This window comes from Lycorma delicatula, chromosome 2 (assembly GCF_047948215.1).
Source record: "Lycorma delicatula isolate Av1 chromosome 2, ASM4794821v1, whole genome shotgun sequence".
Classification (NCBI taxonomy): domain Eukaryota; kingdom Metazoa; phylum Arthropoda; class Insecta; order Hemiptera; family Fulgoridae; genus Lycorma; species Lycorma delicatula.
This window is the reverse complement of record NC_134456.1, coordinates 204,096,101-204,111,135: the sequence shown is the minus strand read 5'-3', so window position 1 is coordinate 204,111,135 and position 15,035 is coordinate 204,096,101. Positions and strand designations below refer to the sequence as shown.

Below are 15,035 nucleotides of genomic sequence, written 5' to 3'. Positions count from 1 at the left end.
ATTGAATGTAACTCATTATGTACTGCGTGCAAAAAATTGTAACATCATCGAATCACGTGAAAATGTTATTAGCAGTTTTTATGTATGAAATAATTAAGAAAGTATATTTTGGTATATTACTTCTACTCAAACGGCAAATTTGTTTATTCAATCTATTTTTCTGATAATCTGTAAAAATTAGAAATTTGATAAATGTTCATTATAAATGAAGGTAAATTTTAGTTTTTGTAGTGGTAATGTTTTGTCAGAGTGGCAGCACTGACTGTCAGTGCCATGTTCGCCTGCCGCTTAGCTACAGAAGTCGTGCGTCGTTTAGTGTGATCGTGTTGTTTTGCTGTAGGTCGGTGGTATATTTGTGTACTTCAGCTGGATTTTCTGAACCCGAAATATGTTTGGTAATTAGTTAAATTTTATTTTTCTATTTGTAATTTATTTAAACGTTTTTTTTTTTTGTTTTTTTTATTATCTTACAGTTGTATTGTAAAGATAAAATAATAGTTATGAAAAACTAATATTTTCTACCATGTGCATTTAATTATTAAAAACACTGATACATTAGATTGCGTGATCGGGGAAGTGAATCATATTTCTTTATAACTCTGCTTGATACTATTTTTGGAATTTAATTTACTTTATAAAACGTAACTTGGTTCTTTGTTTTTATATAAATCAAAAAAACTTCATTTCTTTACAGTATTTGTTGTGGTAGTAGAATATGTGATAAAACATTTTAATCTACGTATATTGCGTGAAGAAACCGGATGTAAACAAATATTTTCACTTACTAGGGTACGTTTTCGACATTAATGGTATACTTTTTTTTTAAAGTAGCTAAGGATTGTAATTGTTTATAACATACTTTGAACAGTAAATAGTCTTAATTAAACTTTCGCATATCGTTACCATTCTTTTATTCTTATTTCATATTCCGACCTTTACAGCGGAGTGGTATAGTCCTCACCTTTTATACAGAAGGTTCTACGTTGAAATCTTGATCAAGCATGGCAGTTTTCAAACACTACAAAATTCATTGCTAACTATAATTGTGTTTCTTACCCGTACTTACTTAAAAAAACGTACTCGTGTGTTTTTATAATACATGAGTATCTAGGCTTAAACCTTTATCTCGTGATCGTATATTATGATCATAAACTTGGCTTAAAAAAACAGCTATTTAAACACATTGGTTTTTCTTTTTTTCTGTTCAAGAATTTTAGTAGTTATAGGTTTTTTGTTATTTGATTACATTTTTAATGTAAATTTTAAGTAGCGTCTTAACAGATATATTTATTAGCCATCTGTGAATGCCAACAACATGCAGGGAACTACACCCAGCGTTGTTTAATAATAACTGGAACCGGTTCATTAAATGTGGTTTAGGTCATCGTTGTCATTTTATCCTTATTTAATATCCTTCAATTTACAAGATGTTATTAAAAATTGTATTTGTTGCGATGTAATCATGATGTAACCGATGTAGTTTACATCTTGCAAAGGAAAAAAGGCAGGAAGAAAGAAACGAAGATTATGTTATTCAGATAAACATTAGGATATTGGAAAATTAATTTCATTAGTTTTATTCACCCATAAAATTCATATTTTCCTTTTATTCCATTTTTTCTTATGGAAGAAAACGAAATTTGAGTTATGATATTATATTAATGAACAGAATTGTAATTTAAATAAAATTCTACTTTTAATTTTTATATTTAATTTTTTTTTCTTATATTTTTGTATATTATTTTTAAATTAGGTTTAATATTTATTTCTTATTTAGGCGATGTTATATTCAGTTTTCCTTTGAAAAATCAAAATAAAAATGATTAGTTTCGAGAAGAGATAGGTACGTCAACAATCAATGTAGTATGTGTCATTTTTAGTGCAGTCCTGTCTAATTTAAATTTAAATCGTATCGTTTTCCAGTATATATAATTCTATTGATGATTTACGCTGCATCATATTATTTCATTCCTTTGTTATTTTGATATATGAATTTATAATTTCACAGTTTTTTCCACCATGCATTAACCTTGAACGAAATCACGATTTTTTAAAATATTTCTAATAGTAAAGTTGTGAACATTCTATTACTGAGCCGCTCCCAGAATCATTCTTCTAGTTCGGCCTTTTTTTGGTAAAAAAGAATCATACTCTTCTGCGATGACTGAATTGCATTTATAATAATAAATTAATATATTGAGTTTTTTATTTATAAATATGTACAGTAATATCGTATTTACACTAACTAATTTTATGTTAAAGTTACTATGACAACTCTTTTTTTTTCTGCTGTTTTATATTGCTTCAGATATAAATTATCCTTAAGAACAAACAGAAGTTTTGTTTTGTTGAAAATATATTAGTATTGCGTAATTTAATAAAATAAATACGTATGGTGTAATTTTAAAATTTAATTAACGCATTCGCACGCCAAATATTAGAGCTATTTTATTTTTATATATGGAGTTGCGTAATTTTAAATCCCATGACCAATTTGGTTGGTTTTTAACATTATGTTAGTCTATATAAAATGTGGCGCTACAATAAACTTGAGTTTTTATTGTATGGTCTGTTCGTATGTGCGTATACATTATCTGGTTTTTATTATCTTATTGTTATGGATACCGGAACGACCAAAGTGAAGGTTTTTATGCGTTCTAGGATATTTGTGTAGCGTACTGTGTTGCAATGTTGAGTGTTTTAAGTTTGAGAGAGTATAATATCAGCTGTAAAATTTTAAGTACATTTTTGCACAATGAAATATGTCGTATGCGACTTTGCTGCTTGGTTTTACATCAAGTGTTTGTTGGTTTTATCGGTGCTAATTATATATATTATATGTTTTTATTTGGCAACTAGTTTTACTTGTTCCATATGCAGGAAGAATGTTAAAACATCATCCTTTCCTTATTTAATTACAAAATAAAACTTTTTAATTTCTTAGATTTATAAATTTGGCCGTCTCCCTGATATTTTTAAATAGTAATATCTGGTTTTTTGCTATTTCTCTTTTTGGAAAGATCAACCAATTCTCGAAAATTGTTAATAGACTTGTTTCAATCATAGATTAAATGCCACTGACATTGACTTTCTTTCATTTGTTTTACGTCGACTTTAAGTTAAATCAAAGTTGTTAGAGTAAAAAAAAATATCAGTTTATTTTTAATTATGCTGGTAACATACCCTATAACAATTCTGATAAGGAGTTATACTATTTAATGAATAATTATTAAATCGTTTATCTGCTGGTATCACATTATAATAACTTCTCACTTTACAAGATATCTTACCACAATTTTTATTTAATCTTTGTTTATTTCATTCGATTAAGTGCATTCATTCCCACGTTAAATTGGCGTTTTTGTACGATACACAAATCAGGGTTTAATAATTATCGATTTCTGATAATTGTTAATGCATAATTTTCAATGATTATGTATTGCAAATAATTGAGTTGAGATATTTTCCGTGAAATAAGACTACTTGTGATTTGTTTGTCTAGTTGGAGAGAGAGTAAGGAGAGTGAATCAAGACCAAGAATCTTAATGTTCTTAATACCACTGTTATTCTCTTCAGTACCATTGTTAAAATATATAAATATTCATTTAACCTATTTCATTTTTAGTAAATATATTTATTCTACGATTGAAAGTCCGTATTTAAAATTTACATTATACCTTACATACGTTAAAATATTAATGTGCCAAATTTTAAGCTAGACAAAAATTAAATTGGTGAATAATTAAAACTTGTGAATGACTCAGTTAAGAAGCAAATTAAAAACGAAAAATAATTACTCGTTTTCTAAATAAGTGAGGATTAGCTGTAAAACTTTTGGAACCGTATTTCTGTGTATGTAGGCATACGCCCATATTATTTGTTTGTATGTAGGCATATCTGTATTGTGGATGTTTATATCTCATTTAGAAAGTGAGTGGTTTTAATTATTTTTTAACTACATATATTCATGGTGATCGGTTAACTACTCTCGGGTTACACATATTTTTTAAGCGTTTATTACATGTAGCTAGTTGTTTAAAAAAGAGTTCGTAAAATTATTATATTATTTCAGTGTAGTTATTTCAAAAATATTATTTGTTTTTTTGCGCCGTAATCCATTTTATATTTAACGACTCCCTCATAATTTTGTTCTATTTTTCCGTTATATTATGCAAAGTTTTGTTGATTATATGAGTCATGTTTCCATCTTTCGTATTTTTTCTCTTTTTTGTATACAAAATTAACGAATGATTATTTAATATTTATATAATGATTTATATATTATTGCTAAGAATTACATTCGTTTAAATCTGAGCAGCCCACCGGGGGCTGGTCTAATGGTAAACTTGTCATCGTAAATCATTTGTTTAACAGCTAATTTTTGAAGTCAAAGGTTTTCATATTTAAATCCTAGTAAGTCTGTTGCTTTTATACGGATTTGAATACCAATCAGTGGATACCGGTGTACGTTGGTACTTGGGGTTTAATTAACCACCCATCTCAGGTCGGCCCGAGTTCTGTTCAAGACTAGCTTCATTTACATGCCACACACATAACATCCTCATCTCACACTGGGCTGTAGTAGGGGCGCTTATTGTTCACTAGTCGAACAGATTGCAACGTACACTTTAGGGAAAAAAATTTGAACTGTGTATTATTATAATTTTCCTTTATTCAATTATCTGGCGACGATTACAAACTATAGTTTATTTCGAGTTAAAGCGTGATTGTTTAATGGATGTACTGGAACAGTTTTTCCATTTATGAAAATATTCGTTACACGAAATATTCTTTACAAATAATAAGTTATTCTGTAATTGTTGTGTTAATAACTTTTCTTTAATATTAAATTATGTTTTAAAATTGCATAAAATACTATCGTTAATTTAAATTTTGGAAGATATATAGATGAACTATCAGATATTTGTGTATTAATTAATAATTAAATATTTTTTATGTACTATTTAACTTTAGTTTGTGATTATTGAATTTTGTAGGAAATTACAGTTATTCATATTGCAGTTCGGAAAATAATTAGTCTTGTTTACAGTAGCGCAGCTCCAGAAAAATTTTTTTCTGGGCATTTTCAAGGCCATGGTTACTCTATAAAATAAAAGAACCTCAAAAAAATTAATCAAATAGAATAGATGGGGAAGCAGGATAACAATATAATAATATACTTTAAAAACATTCAAGAATATATTACATGGATTTAAGCACATTGTGCTTAAAAACCGTATTCGGTTTAACCGAATAAATAATAAAATTATTTATAATATAATATATAATATTTATTTATATATTATTTATATATTTATATATATATTTATTTATATATATATATAATATTTTTTAGTATTATTAGATAATAACTTAATGAAATGTCCGCTTAAAAACACTATAGTCCAGTGGTGCTTAATTTAAATTTCTATGCACACAGAAATAAATACATAATTAGTTTCTAAATACTAATTACCTTCTCTTTCGCACTTCCAGCCTGTTTTTGGACAGATTTTTTAATCAAAGAACCCTTGCTTTCTGCTGTCTTCTGATCACTACTGAAAAAACAACTAAACCACTTTCATATTCCTTCCACCGACAAAACTAGAAAAGGAACAAACGACGAACGTTTCATATTCGGAGTAAAAAAAAAAATACCTTCCATCAGCATTCCAGGGTCGGCACTGTGGGAGCAACAGGTCTCTCTCCCTCGCAGCCTCGCGTGCAACATCCTATGTGCGCAGGCGCACAACAGCCAAACACCTCGCCGCTGGAACTGTGAAGCGCACAGTTCCATACAAAGAGTTTTGTATCTTTTTCACAAACCGGGGGATGGCTGCTGACATTAAGTTTAAGGATTATATATTGTACAAATATAAAGAAAGAATCAAAGAAAAAAGGACTGATTACATATCGATAATATCAAATGGAAATAGGGGGTGCTACAGTTTCACAGTTTCTATACGCGAGCCACCTCTGCTTGCTTTTATTAATTCATAAACATACTTTTATATTCGTTTTTTCCTAACATCTGTTTATTATTTGATTTTATTAATAAAACGAATTTGCATTTTATTTATAAAAGTTTTTCTTTATTCTATCTTGGTAAAGCAAACATTAGAACCAAATGCTCAATTTTGTGTAAAGCATTTGTCAATAATTAAGACGTAGTTTGCAGGTATCTTGTTTGTATTAGTGGTACACGACTAGTAGGATTAATAACAACATAGATGCTCATATCTTCTATAACTGATATTTATAATATTTACATATTATAAACATCTACAGTTTACATTTCAGAAGTGAGTATCAGGGATCTATCCAGATTATTTTTCTAGTATAAAATTTATGGAACTATTTTAGTTGTAATCTATTTGTATTTGATTTACTTGCATTTTAGGGAAGTGTACTTCAAATTATGTTTATAAATATATATATGATTAATTTAGTCCCCATCGTCATTATTTTAGAAGATATAAAAAGATGTTATTCTTGTTTCTATTTTTGTAATCAGTAAGTTTTAAAATTATGATTTTTTAAAATATATTGAATCTATGTCAGTCTTCGCTAAGTATTAAGATAGTTATTACATTAATTTAAACTTAACACAGTTTAGCATAATTTTTTATTTAACAGTTTAGTATATTCTGTTTGTTACGTTTGAGAAAAGAATTTTGTATATTATATCAGCCTTACACTGTCCAGATCGAAATCTCAAAACCTAATTTTAAATGATTTACAGAAGTACGACTAAGAAAAAAAACCCGCTTGCCATCTACTCAAACAGGCGTAAGAGGATGTTTTGTGCGATTAATAGAAGTTTTAACCCTTGTTTAATAGGTTTTAATTTTTTGAAACGGTTTACATAATTAGCTCATTTGGTGTAGGTATAGATGCATTTCACAGCCTTTCCAGATGGCGGCTTCCCTTGCTTAACGGCATTATGGTAGACGAAGGGAGAAATGTGTATAGTTCTAAAGGCTTTCTCAAGCCACAACGCCCGCTTAGACGTCATTGCATCAAAGGCCTACCGTTGAATGTAATATTCGCATCCTTTGATATTTCAAAACATGGCGAATCCATCATCAGCTATTACCTTGGCGAGTCACAGGTTATTCTTCTACTGCCCACATATCACTAAAATATTAAGAACAACGGTTATGCTGATAATTTGTAGATAGTCCCAGCTGATAACCAAATTTCAGCATAGATTCATTACAGTGTTTCTGAAGGATGCGTGAATCAAACTGTACCAGCAAGGTTTGTCCAAGAGCAACTAATTTTTGCCTGAGTGAATTTGGTCAGGATCTCATTGTAGGCTGAAGGAATAACCAACCTTTCGTCGGCTTCACCACGTGAAGCAGAATCAGTCTGTCGATGAATAATCATCTATACGGATCTGAACAATTCTGGAATCGCTGCTGCAATGAATTCCAGGTGAGCCTGGACTGATTTGCGCAAGCACATAGTAGAGGCTACCCCAGGTTGCAGCCCAACGTTTTTCCTTCCCTGAACGTTAAGGGACCTCACGAGTTCACGGCTCAGAAGATTAACGCAGTGTCTTTTTTCATTTCACTAGTAGCTAACAGTACCACTACTTGAAACTAGAAACTCAGTGTCTGCAAATGGATATACAATCGAGCCATGTTATCCCAGAAATTAAATTTCTTGCACGAGGCTGAGCTCGATGTAAATTCCATCCTTAATTAATTTTAGTTACTTTTTGTAATTTTTTTAATACTTCAGTTACATTATTTTGTAGGAATGTCCAATGAATTACAAAAATTCGTTTGTGATTTTTTATTTTATTTTTATCTGGGAGAACTAACGGTGACATACAATAATCGGAGCTATAAATTTATGTTGGATGTTTATTCATTAAGACAAATGTCTATTTTCTGAATTCTATTTCTAATAGATGTTTTGTTTTTAAATGAACATAATGCTCTTTCAAAAAACTTTGCATTTCTCCACAATTGCTCCTTAAAAAGGAATTTTTTTTCAAAAGGACTGCATAATGTGCTTTCTGAATTTTACTATTCGTGTTTAATGTTGATTTGGCATTCATTCAATAGAGAAATATACTTGAGAGCATTCTAATTTGTTTAAATGGGAACGAAACCTTTCCCCGTTGATTAGACAATCGGCATTGTATTTAAAAGATGCTATCAGTAACTTACAGCACTTTCAGCATACACAATTACGAAAAGAAAAATCATGTCTGGTTTTTATAATTTCTTATTCGAGTTGCTGCAATAGTTACTTAAGTTGTAATTTCACATAAGCGTTCACTTACCATTTATATTCTTTTTCTTCGTTTGCAATAGTTTAAGGGCTAGACTTACTCCGATTTCATTAATTGGAGAATTTTCCTGGTTTAATTTTATCCTTTTTTACTGTAAAAAACTATTATTTAATATATTAACAAAATAAAAATGGATTGACTGTCTTGTTTTAAGGATTTTTATGCTTTAATTTTGGCATTTTATTTAAATGATGTTCATTTAATAATATTTAAGTTGAAACGTATGCTATAATTAATAAGTTTTTAATTAAAATTTATTTTTATAACCGTTGAATAAACTGTTATAAAGTAATTTAAGTAGTTATAAGGATATATCTCTTTTTACTTTCTTTAATCTTATCTTAATTGTTTTCTTTATAACTGTAATAACAAATCGGAAAAGAATTAATTATAGAAAACCAGACACTTAACTTTGAACTAGTTAGATCTTTTATGGTCCTTTTGACTTCAGAACTTTTTTAATGAATGTGATAAAGAAATTCAAAGAGTAATATTTTTTAAAGATTCTTTACTTCTTCAGTCTCTCTAAATATTTGATTAATTATTAAGTAATATTTTTAATCCTTGGTCTGTATTTATTTTATTTTAAATTGATTTGTTTGACAAAAGTTTTTTTATTAAGTACATAGTAGGCTGTGTTTTCTTCTTTTTATTTTATTAAATTAAAGTAAGTTGGATTATTCATTTCTTTTTGATCACTATATATTTTGACATTATTTTATACCAATCCAACCTTTATCTATAAGTGGTTGTCGATAATTCATATCACGCTATTTGTCTAAATGACGTAATCATAGAACGCCTAAAGCTGGAGCTTGAGATATACATTTTTTTGTGGTCTTTTTTTGGACCGCTCTGTGTATATATTTTGGCTGGAGGCAACATGATATAGGTTTCTGTCATTCAGTAATATTAAGCAATCATTAACGTCACAAAAATTGTCTAATGATATTTTTTTTAAATATTATTTTTATTGGGATCATATGTAATCCTCTTTATTAAAATTAAACTTAAATCTTTTAAACAAATTCTGTAGTTTTCCTAATTTTAGATTTTTTAAAACGTATAAATTTTTTTCCTTCTTGTTTGTGGTCTTAATTTTCATTAAGCTGCATTTAGTTTGCTTAGGCGTGATATATATTCAACAACATGAGTGAAAACATCGAAAAAATAAGATCATACCTCTTGCTTACGTCGACCGACCTTTTAATTATTAGTCGGTAGTTTGCTCTCTTCAGCCTTTAGGTCATTGGAGCTCTAGAAAAATGGATTGATTGCTTTACGAGAGCCTAATTTTAATTTCTTTTGTTTTTCTTTTAATATTAATTATTGATACTTTTTCTTTCTTCTTGAGGTTTAATTTTTTTTCATTTTTTACAAATTGTATATTGCAGTTGTAAAAATTTTATGTAGGATAAATAAATCGAAACTTTTTTTTATGCAGCCATTTGTCGTGCAGTTTTATGTCAGACTAAATTTTCTTCTATAAATAATTAAACAATTAAATTTTACTAAATATAATAAATTTAATTAAAAATAATTAACAAAATTAAACGCTATTAGTAACATTTAATTAATTTAAATTAATTGTATGATAGAAGTCGTTTTATTGTTGGGTTTTACACACACACACACACACGCGCGCGCGCGCGCGCGCGCGCACATACACACACACTCACACACACACACAGTGATTGTGTGTGTGATATAAAGTAATCAGATCACATCTACTTAAGTTTTATTTATTGTGTGTAAAATGACTTTAACACAAATATAACTCAATTATTATTAAAGAATTAGTAGTGTTAAATAATTTTTTATTTAAAAAAATTTCTTGATTTGAAAAGGTAAGAAAATTACCCATCCATTACATTTAGATTAAATGTAATTTTATATCAGTCGTTTAGTGCCATATATGTGAAAAATTGTGATAAGGCTTAATGATTTGACCGTAAACATTTTTATGTGATTAATTATAAGGAGCACATTTATTTGTTTAGGGTGTAGAGTTTGAACGTTACAAGTTTTAATGAAATACTTACTATCTTCTACAAAAATATATTTTATGTATAATCCTGGAATTTATTATACACACAAGTTTACCATTCATATTTTTTCCTTTTAACGTATGTCATAGTTACTGTCAAATTACACTATACGCTGTTTGCCGATAAATTATCCAAAATTTTTTTTGTAATACAATGTAAAGTGTTTAGTCTCACAGGAGACTTCAAAACCTAACATCAGTTTGAAAAAATTTCGATTTGCTTCTTGAACTAAATTGGAGTTTTATTTTTGAAAGTGATTGGTATTTGATGGAAAACTTAGCTGTTGTAGAAAACTAGTCTTCTCTTGTGTATTCACTTCACTTTATGAGAAATATTAATATTTAAATTAATTACAATCTTTAAAAACAATAAATCATAATCAGTTGAGTGATTTTCAATTACCCCACCTCTCATACTCAACACTCATATAATGAATTAAATGAATATTTTACCCGAGATTATAGGCTACTGTTTGGTCAATATTTTATAAAATGAGCAATCTCGGAATTAAATCGTTTGTTTATTAACGTAACTAGATTAGAAATAGTGGATGTATCGATGTTGCAGTTATATTTCGATTTTAAATAGTTGTTTTTAATATTTTATCATAATCTGAATGGACCTAAACCTTTTGACCGCTTAGATCGTACATCATCAATATACCATTATCTGCCCAGAGGCAGATCCAGTCGTTACATTATCGGGTGAAGAGTAAATTTATCCATATTGTAATATCGTTCACCTGAATAAGAAAACAGTCCGTCGGAATGGCTGTAGGAGTGGCCCGTTTGTGATACTGATCGATCAAGTTGACCCAACAATGGCTTTAATCTGATCGACCCCTTGGAAACACGATTTTTTAACATAATGGAAACCATATGATTTTTATATATACTAAACAACGCTGAAATATGAAATGTTAAATATTTCAATAATGGGTAATAATTAACAATGCCTTATAGTATCATATTAACTGAATTTTAGTAAAAAGTAGAATGTGAAAGAAAAATTATGTTAGAACATGATAGTTTGTATGTGTATGCTGTACATGTAGAACTTTACAATTAATTGAATTAGTCAGGGTTACTGCTGATAACAGTTTTTAGTTGTATCCGGGAAATTTTAATTGTGCCCCTTCACCCATAAAGATTCGGGTAAGTATTACTAAGGAACTTTAATCTTGTTCCTAAGAATTTTTGCTAAAATACATCCTGAGAGAATAAATCACAAATCTTCTCGTCAGAGGGAGGTGAAATTTCGATTTGAAATTTCAAAAACGTTTTGTGTGAAAGTTCCTTAAAATTCCATTAGCTTTATTCCTTGAAAATTTAGCTTTTTTTTCCTTGATTGTTTTTTTTTTTTTTAGCAAGAGGGAAACGTTTTTAATCTTTTTAAAAACAATTTTTCCTTTTCTGTCCACGGAAACGTTTAGCGGTAATGCATCCTAACACTATAATTCACAAAAGATGAAATTTTACCAAGTAGGGAACATAACCTCTGATTAAAATTATTATTTTTTTTTAATATTCTGTATAACTTAAAAATTTTTAAGGTTTTGTTAGTTCATTCTATAATTTCCATTAAAATCGGATATGCCGATGCCCAGACAAGCAAGCACTCATTAATCAAGATAATGCTGATTTGTATGAATGTTCAGTTTTATACATATAGTAATATCACGTGAAAACTACTCTATGCAAGTAAAGATAAAATCTTTTACGTTATGTTTACACATTAGGTCAGTAATTTTATCTGTTGCATTCTTAAGTTAGTTAACTATTTTAGTTATATTATCATACGTTTGTTGGTCTCTGATTAGAATTAAATTTTTTTATTCTCTAAAAACATTTTTCCAAATTTATATATAAGTAATACAGTATTGAATATCTCTAAATGTACCTCGTGGAGTTTATTTCTGGAAATTTACGGCCAACATTTTTTTTTTTTATTAAATCCGTTTAAATAAGCGGTCTTAAATTATTTAACAAATTTTCTCTTTAATGATTATTCTGTGTGTTCACAGCTCTTTAGAAAGCTACTAAAATCTCTTTGATATTTTATTCCTCGTCCTCCATCTGTAAATTACTAAATAAATAGAATTTCAAATACATATATAATTACGTATTTTCTTAAGGGAAGAGTCGCAAAGAGTCGTCTTATCTCGTAAAATGTAAAATAAACTGTTTAGTAGCGGCCTCTTTGTACCTTTTTATCAAGTGCCGTTAAATGTACAAAAAAAAATTCAATAAATTTATTTTATTGTGGTTTTTTGTAAGTTTTGTACATAGTGCAAATTGTATAAAAAGTTTTATTTCTGCGATTTTTAATCTGATGTGGGCATCACATGTCTTACTTGTACGCCTATTAAATTATATGTACACTTTTTTTTTTACAATTAGAGGTTAATAATTATTAAAAAATCGATATATTTAAATTTTAAAAAAGTTAAAAAAAAGAAGGAAATGAAGCCGGATTCGAACCGATGTACCTTCCCCTTGTAAGATCCAAATATTTCATTAATTAAAATTTTATTTGGCTATAACTCTGGAACCAATTAAAACAAGTACCATTTATGATATATCGTTGAAAAGCTGTCAATGAGGACTGATTACTGCAGTTAAGAAAGAGTCCAAAATCCAATTTTCTTTTGGCTTTTGGGATCTTTTAATCCAGTCGATTGCAATCAAAAGGGGATGCGCACAACTACATGTTACTACAGTCCTATATCCAAAATTTCAACATCCTACAGCTAATCGTTTTTGAGTTATGCGAGATACATACATTCGTACAGACGTCACGCCGAAACTAGTCAAAATGGATTCAGGGATGGTCAAAATAGTTATTTCCGTTCATATCTGAAAACCGTAATTTATCGCGATCGCAGTACTTCCTTTACTTCGTACAAGGAAGTAAAAGCAATCTTATTTTACTGAAAAACATTTATTATTCGAATAAAATTGAAGAATTATTCTCAGTTTTTGACCTACTTTGAAAAAAAATCAAGTATAGATGAATTACTTTTATTATAACTAAACAAAGCAACCACTCTGATACTAACTACCTAATACTTCTGGTACCTACCTACCTACCTAGTACCTCTGGTACTAACTACGTAATAACATGTCTCTGGGCTGCTCAGCATATATTTAAAATAAATTAATTTAAAAATTACATTCAATTAAAATTTTATCTACCTATATATATATATATATATATATATATATTTTTTTTTACAAAAGAACAAAAATTATAATTTGCATTAGCTCGGTTTTTACTACCTGATGACTACGCACATGCTACATTATGTTGTATTTCGTATAATAACATGTATTGAGAGCTGTACACACTTTACCCCAGTCATTAATTATTTGCTTTTCTTTTTCAAATGTGGATAATAAATTCTATACTGTATAATGAAGGGTAAAATCATTCCCAAATACTATTCAGAATATCATTTCATCCCTTTAGATGGCACTATAGTTAATTTACTTGAAATGAAACATATAACCTCTGTTAATAGCTTTTTCATTGCTACATCAGTATGGTGATACCTCTCACAGAATCTCGAGGGTTTTTTTTTGTGGGAGATTAGGAGTCTTAGCTATGATTTTTACTTAATAGGCGCTTCAATAATTATTGTATAACTTCCGTACTAGAAAGAGTATCCGTGAAACGGTTCATAGACAGCCCTTTTACGGCTTCCAAAGAAGAGTGCTGTGGCCTTCAAGGTGACATCTATGAAACAATTGAGATACTTTATGAGTTACTTTTTGTGAGGATATCATATTCTCTATATATAGCTGTCCTTGAAGTAAAGTTCGACACAACGCCATATTGGTAGGTCGTGTGTTTAGTGAATTGCGTTGAATATATTTATTTTTGCGGTTTCATTATTACTATTTGTGAATTTTAATCTTTGTGTTAATAAGGGCGTAATTGTTTGTTTGATCATTATTTTCTGTGTAATTGGATATTTCGAATTTTTTTGACTTGGATAGTCTTTAGGCTATCTGGATTATAAGATTTATTGGTAGTTTAATTTATTTAAGTCACCCATCTGGGTGGCTTTTTTTTCTTTTGGTGTATTTTGTGATAAAATACAGTTGTTTTAACTGTTTGTTTAAATTTAATATTATCAGCCTTCAAGGCCGATTGTCGATTGTTATTATTATTATTATTCAAAACGGGTAGGTGCGAGGCAGAGCGTTACCACGGTGTCATCGAGGTAAGTCCAGGTTGTTTATTGACTTCTCTTTGTGTAAAGTCAAATAATATGTAGATTTTCAACGTTGTTTCAAGTGCTGCCAGTTTGGACACACAGCTAGCTGAACTGTGTAAACTTCTGGTGGTAGTGTGCTCCCACTGTGGTGATGAGGGACACAAACGGGAGGAATATTCTAAGGACCCGACTTGTGTTAACTGCAGACATCTTCGGAAGGACCATAAGCACTCTGTGAATTGTAAGGACTGTGCTTGTTATCAGAGGGCTGTCACAAAGTATTACAATCCAATATCGTTAGATGGTTAAAAGTGGGCAATAAAATGCACAGGATGCTTGCATTGTACTGATTGAACTTTGCCAGAGCGCCATTCGTAAAGGGTTGCATGTTGTCTTATTGCAACATCCGTATATTGTGTCCAGTGAACTGCCAGGTTTTACTCGTTGGAAAAGATTCTATTTT

The 15,035-nt window shown here is 29.3% G+C and overlaps 1 protein-coding gene across 4 annotated transcripts in view; it reads left to right on the top strand.

The window, feature by feature from the left end:
- Positions 1 to 275: 275 nt before the first annotated feature.
- LOC142319586 (uncharacterized) overlaps positions 276 to 15,035 on the top strand; it is a 917,667-nt gene continuing 902,907 nt past the window's right edge. For 2 of the 4 annotated variants that reach the window (XM_075357048.1, XM_075357044.1), the window contains exon 1: positions 276 to 395. The gene's annotated coding sequence lies outside the window, so the exon portion shown is untranslated. The remainder of the gene's footprint in view (positions 396 to 15,035) is intronic. The other 2 variants (XR_012755216.1, XM_075357043.1) reach the window with 2 other exon arrangements.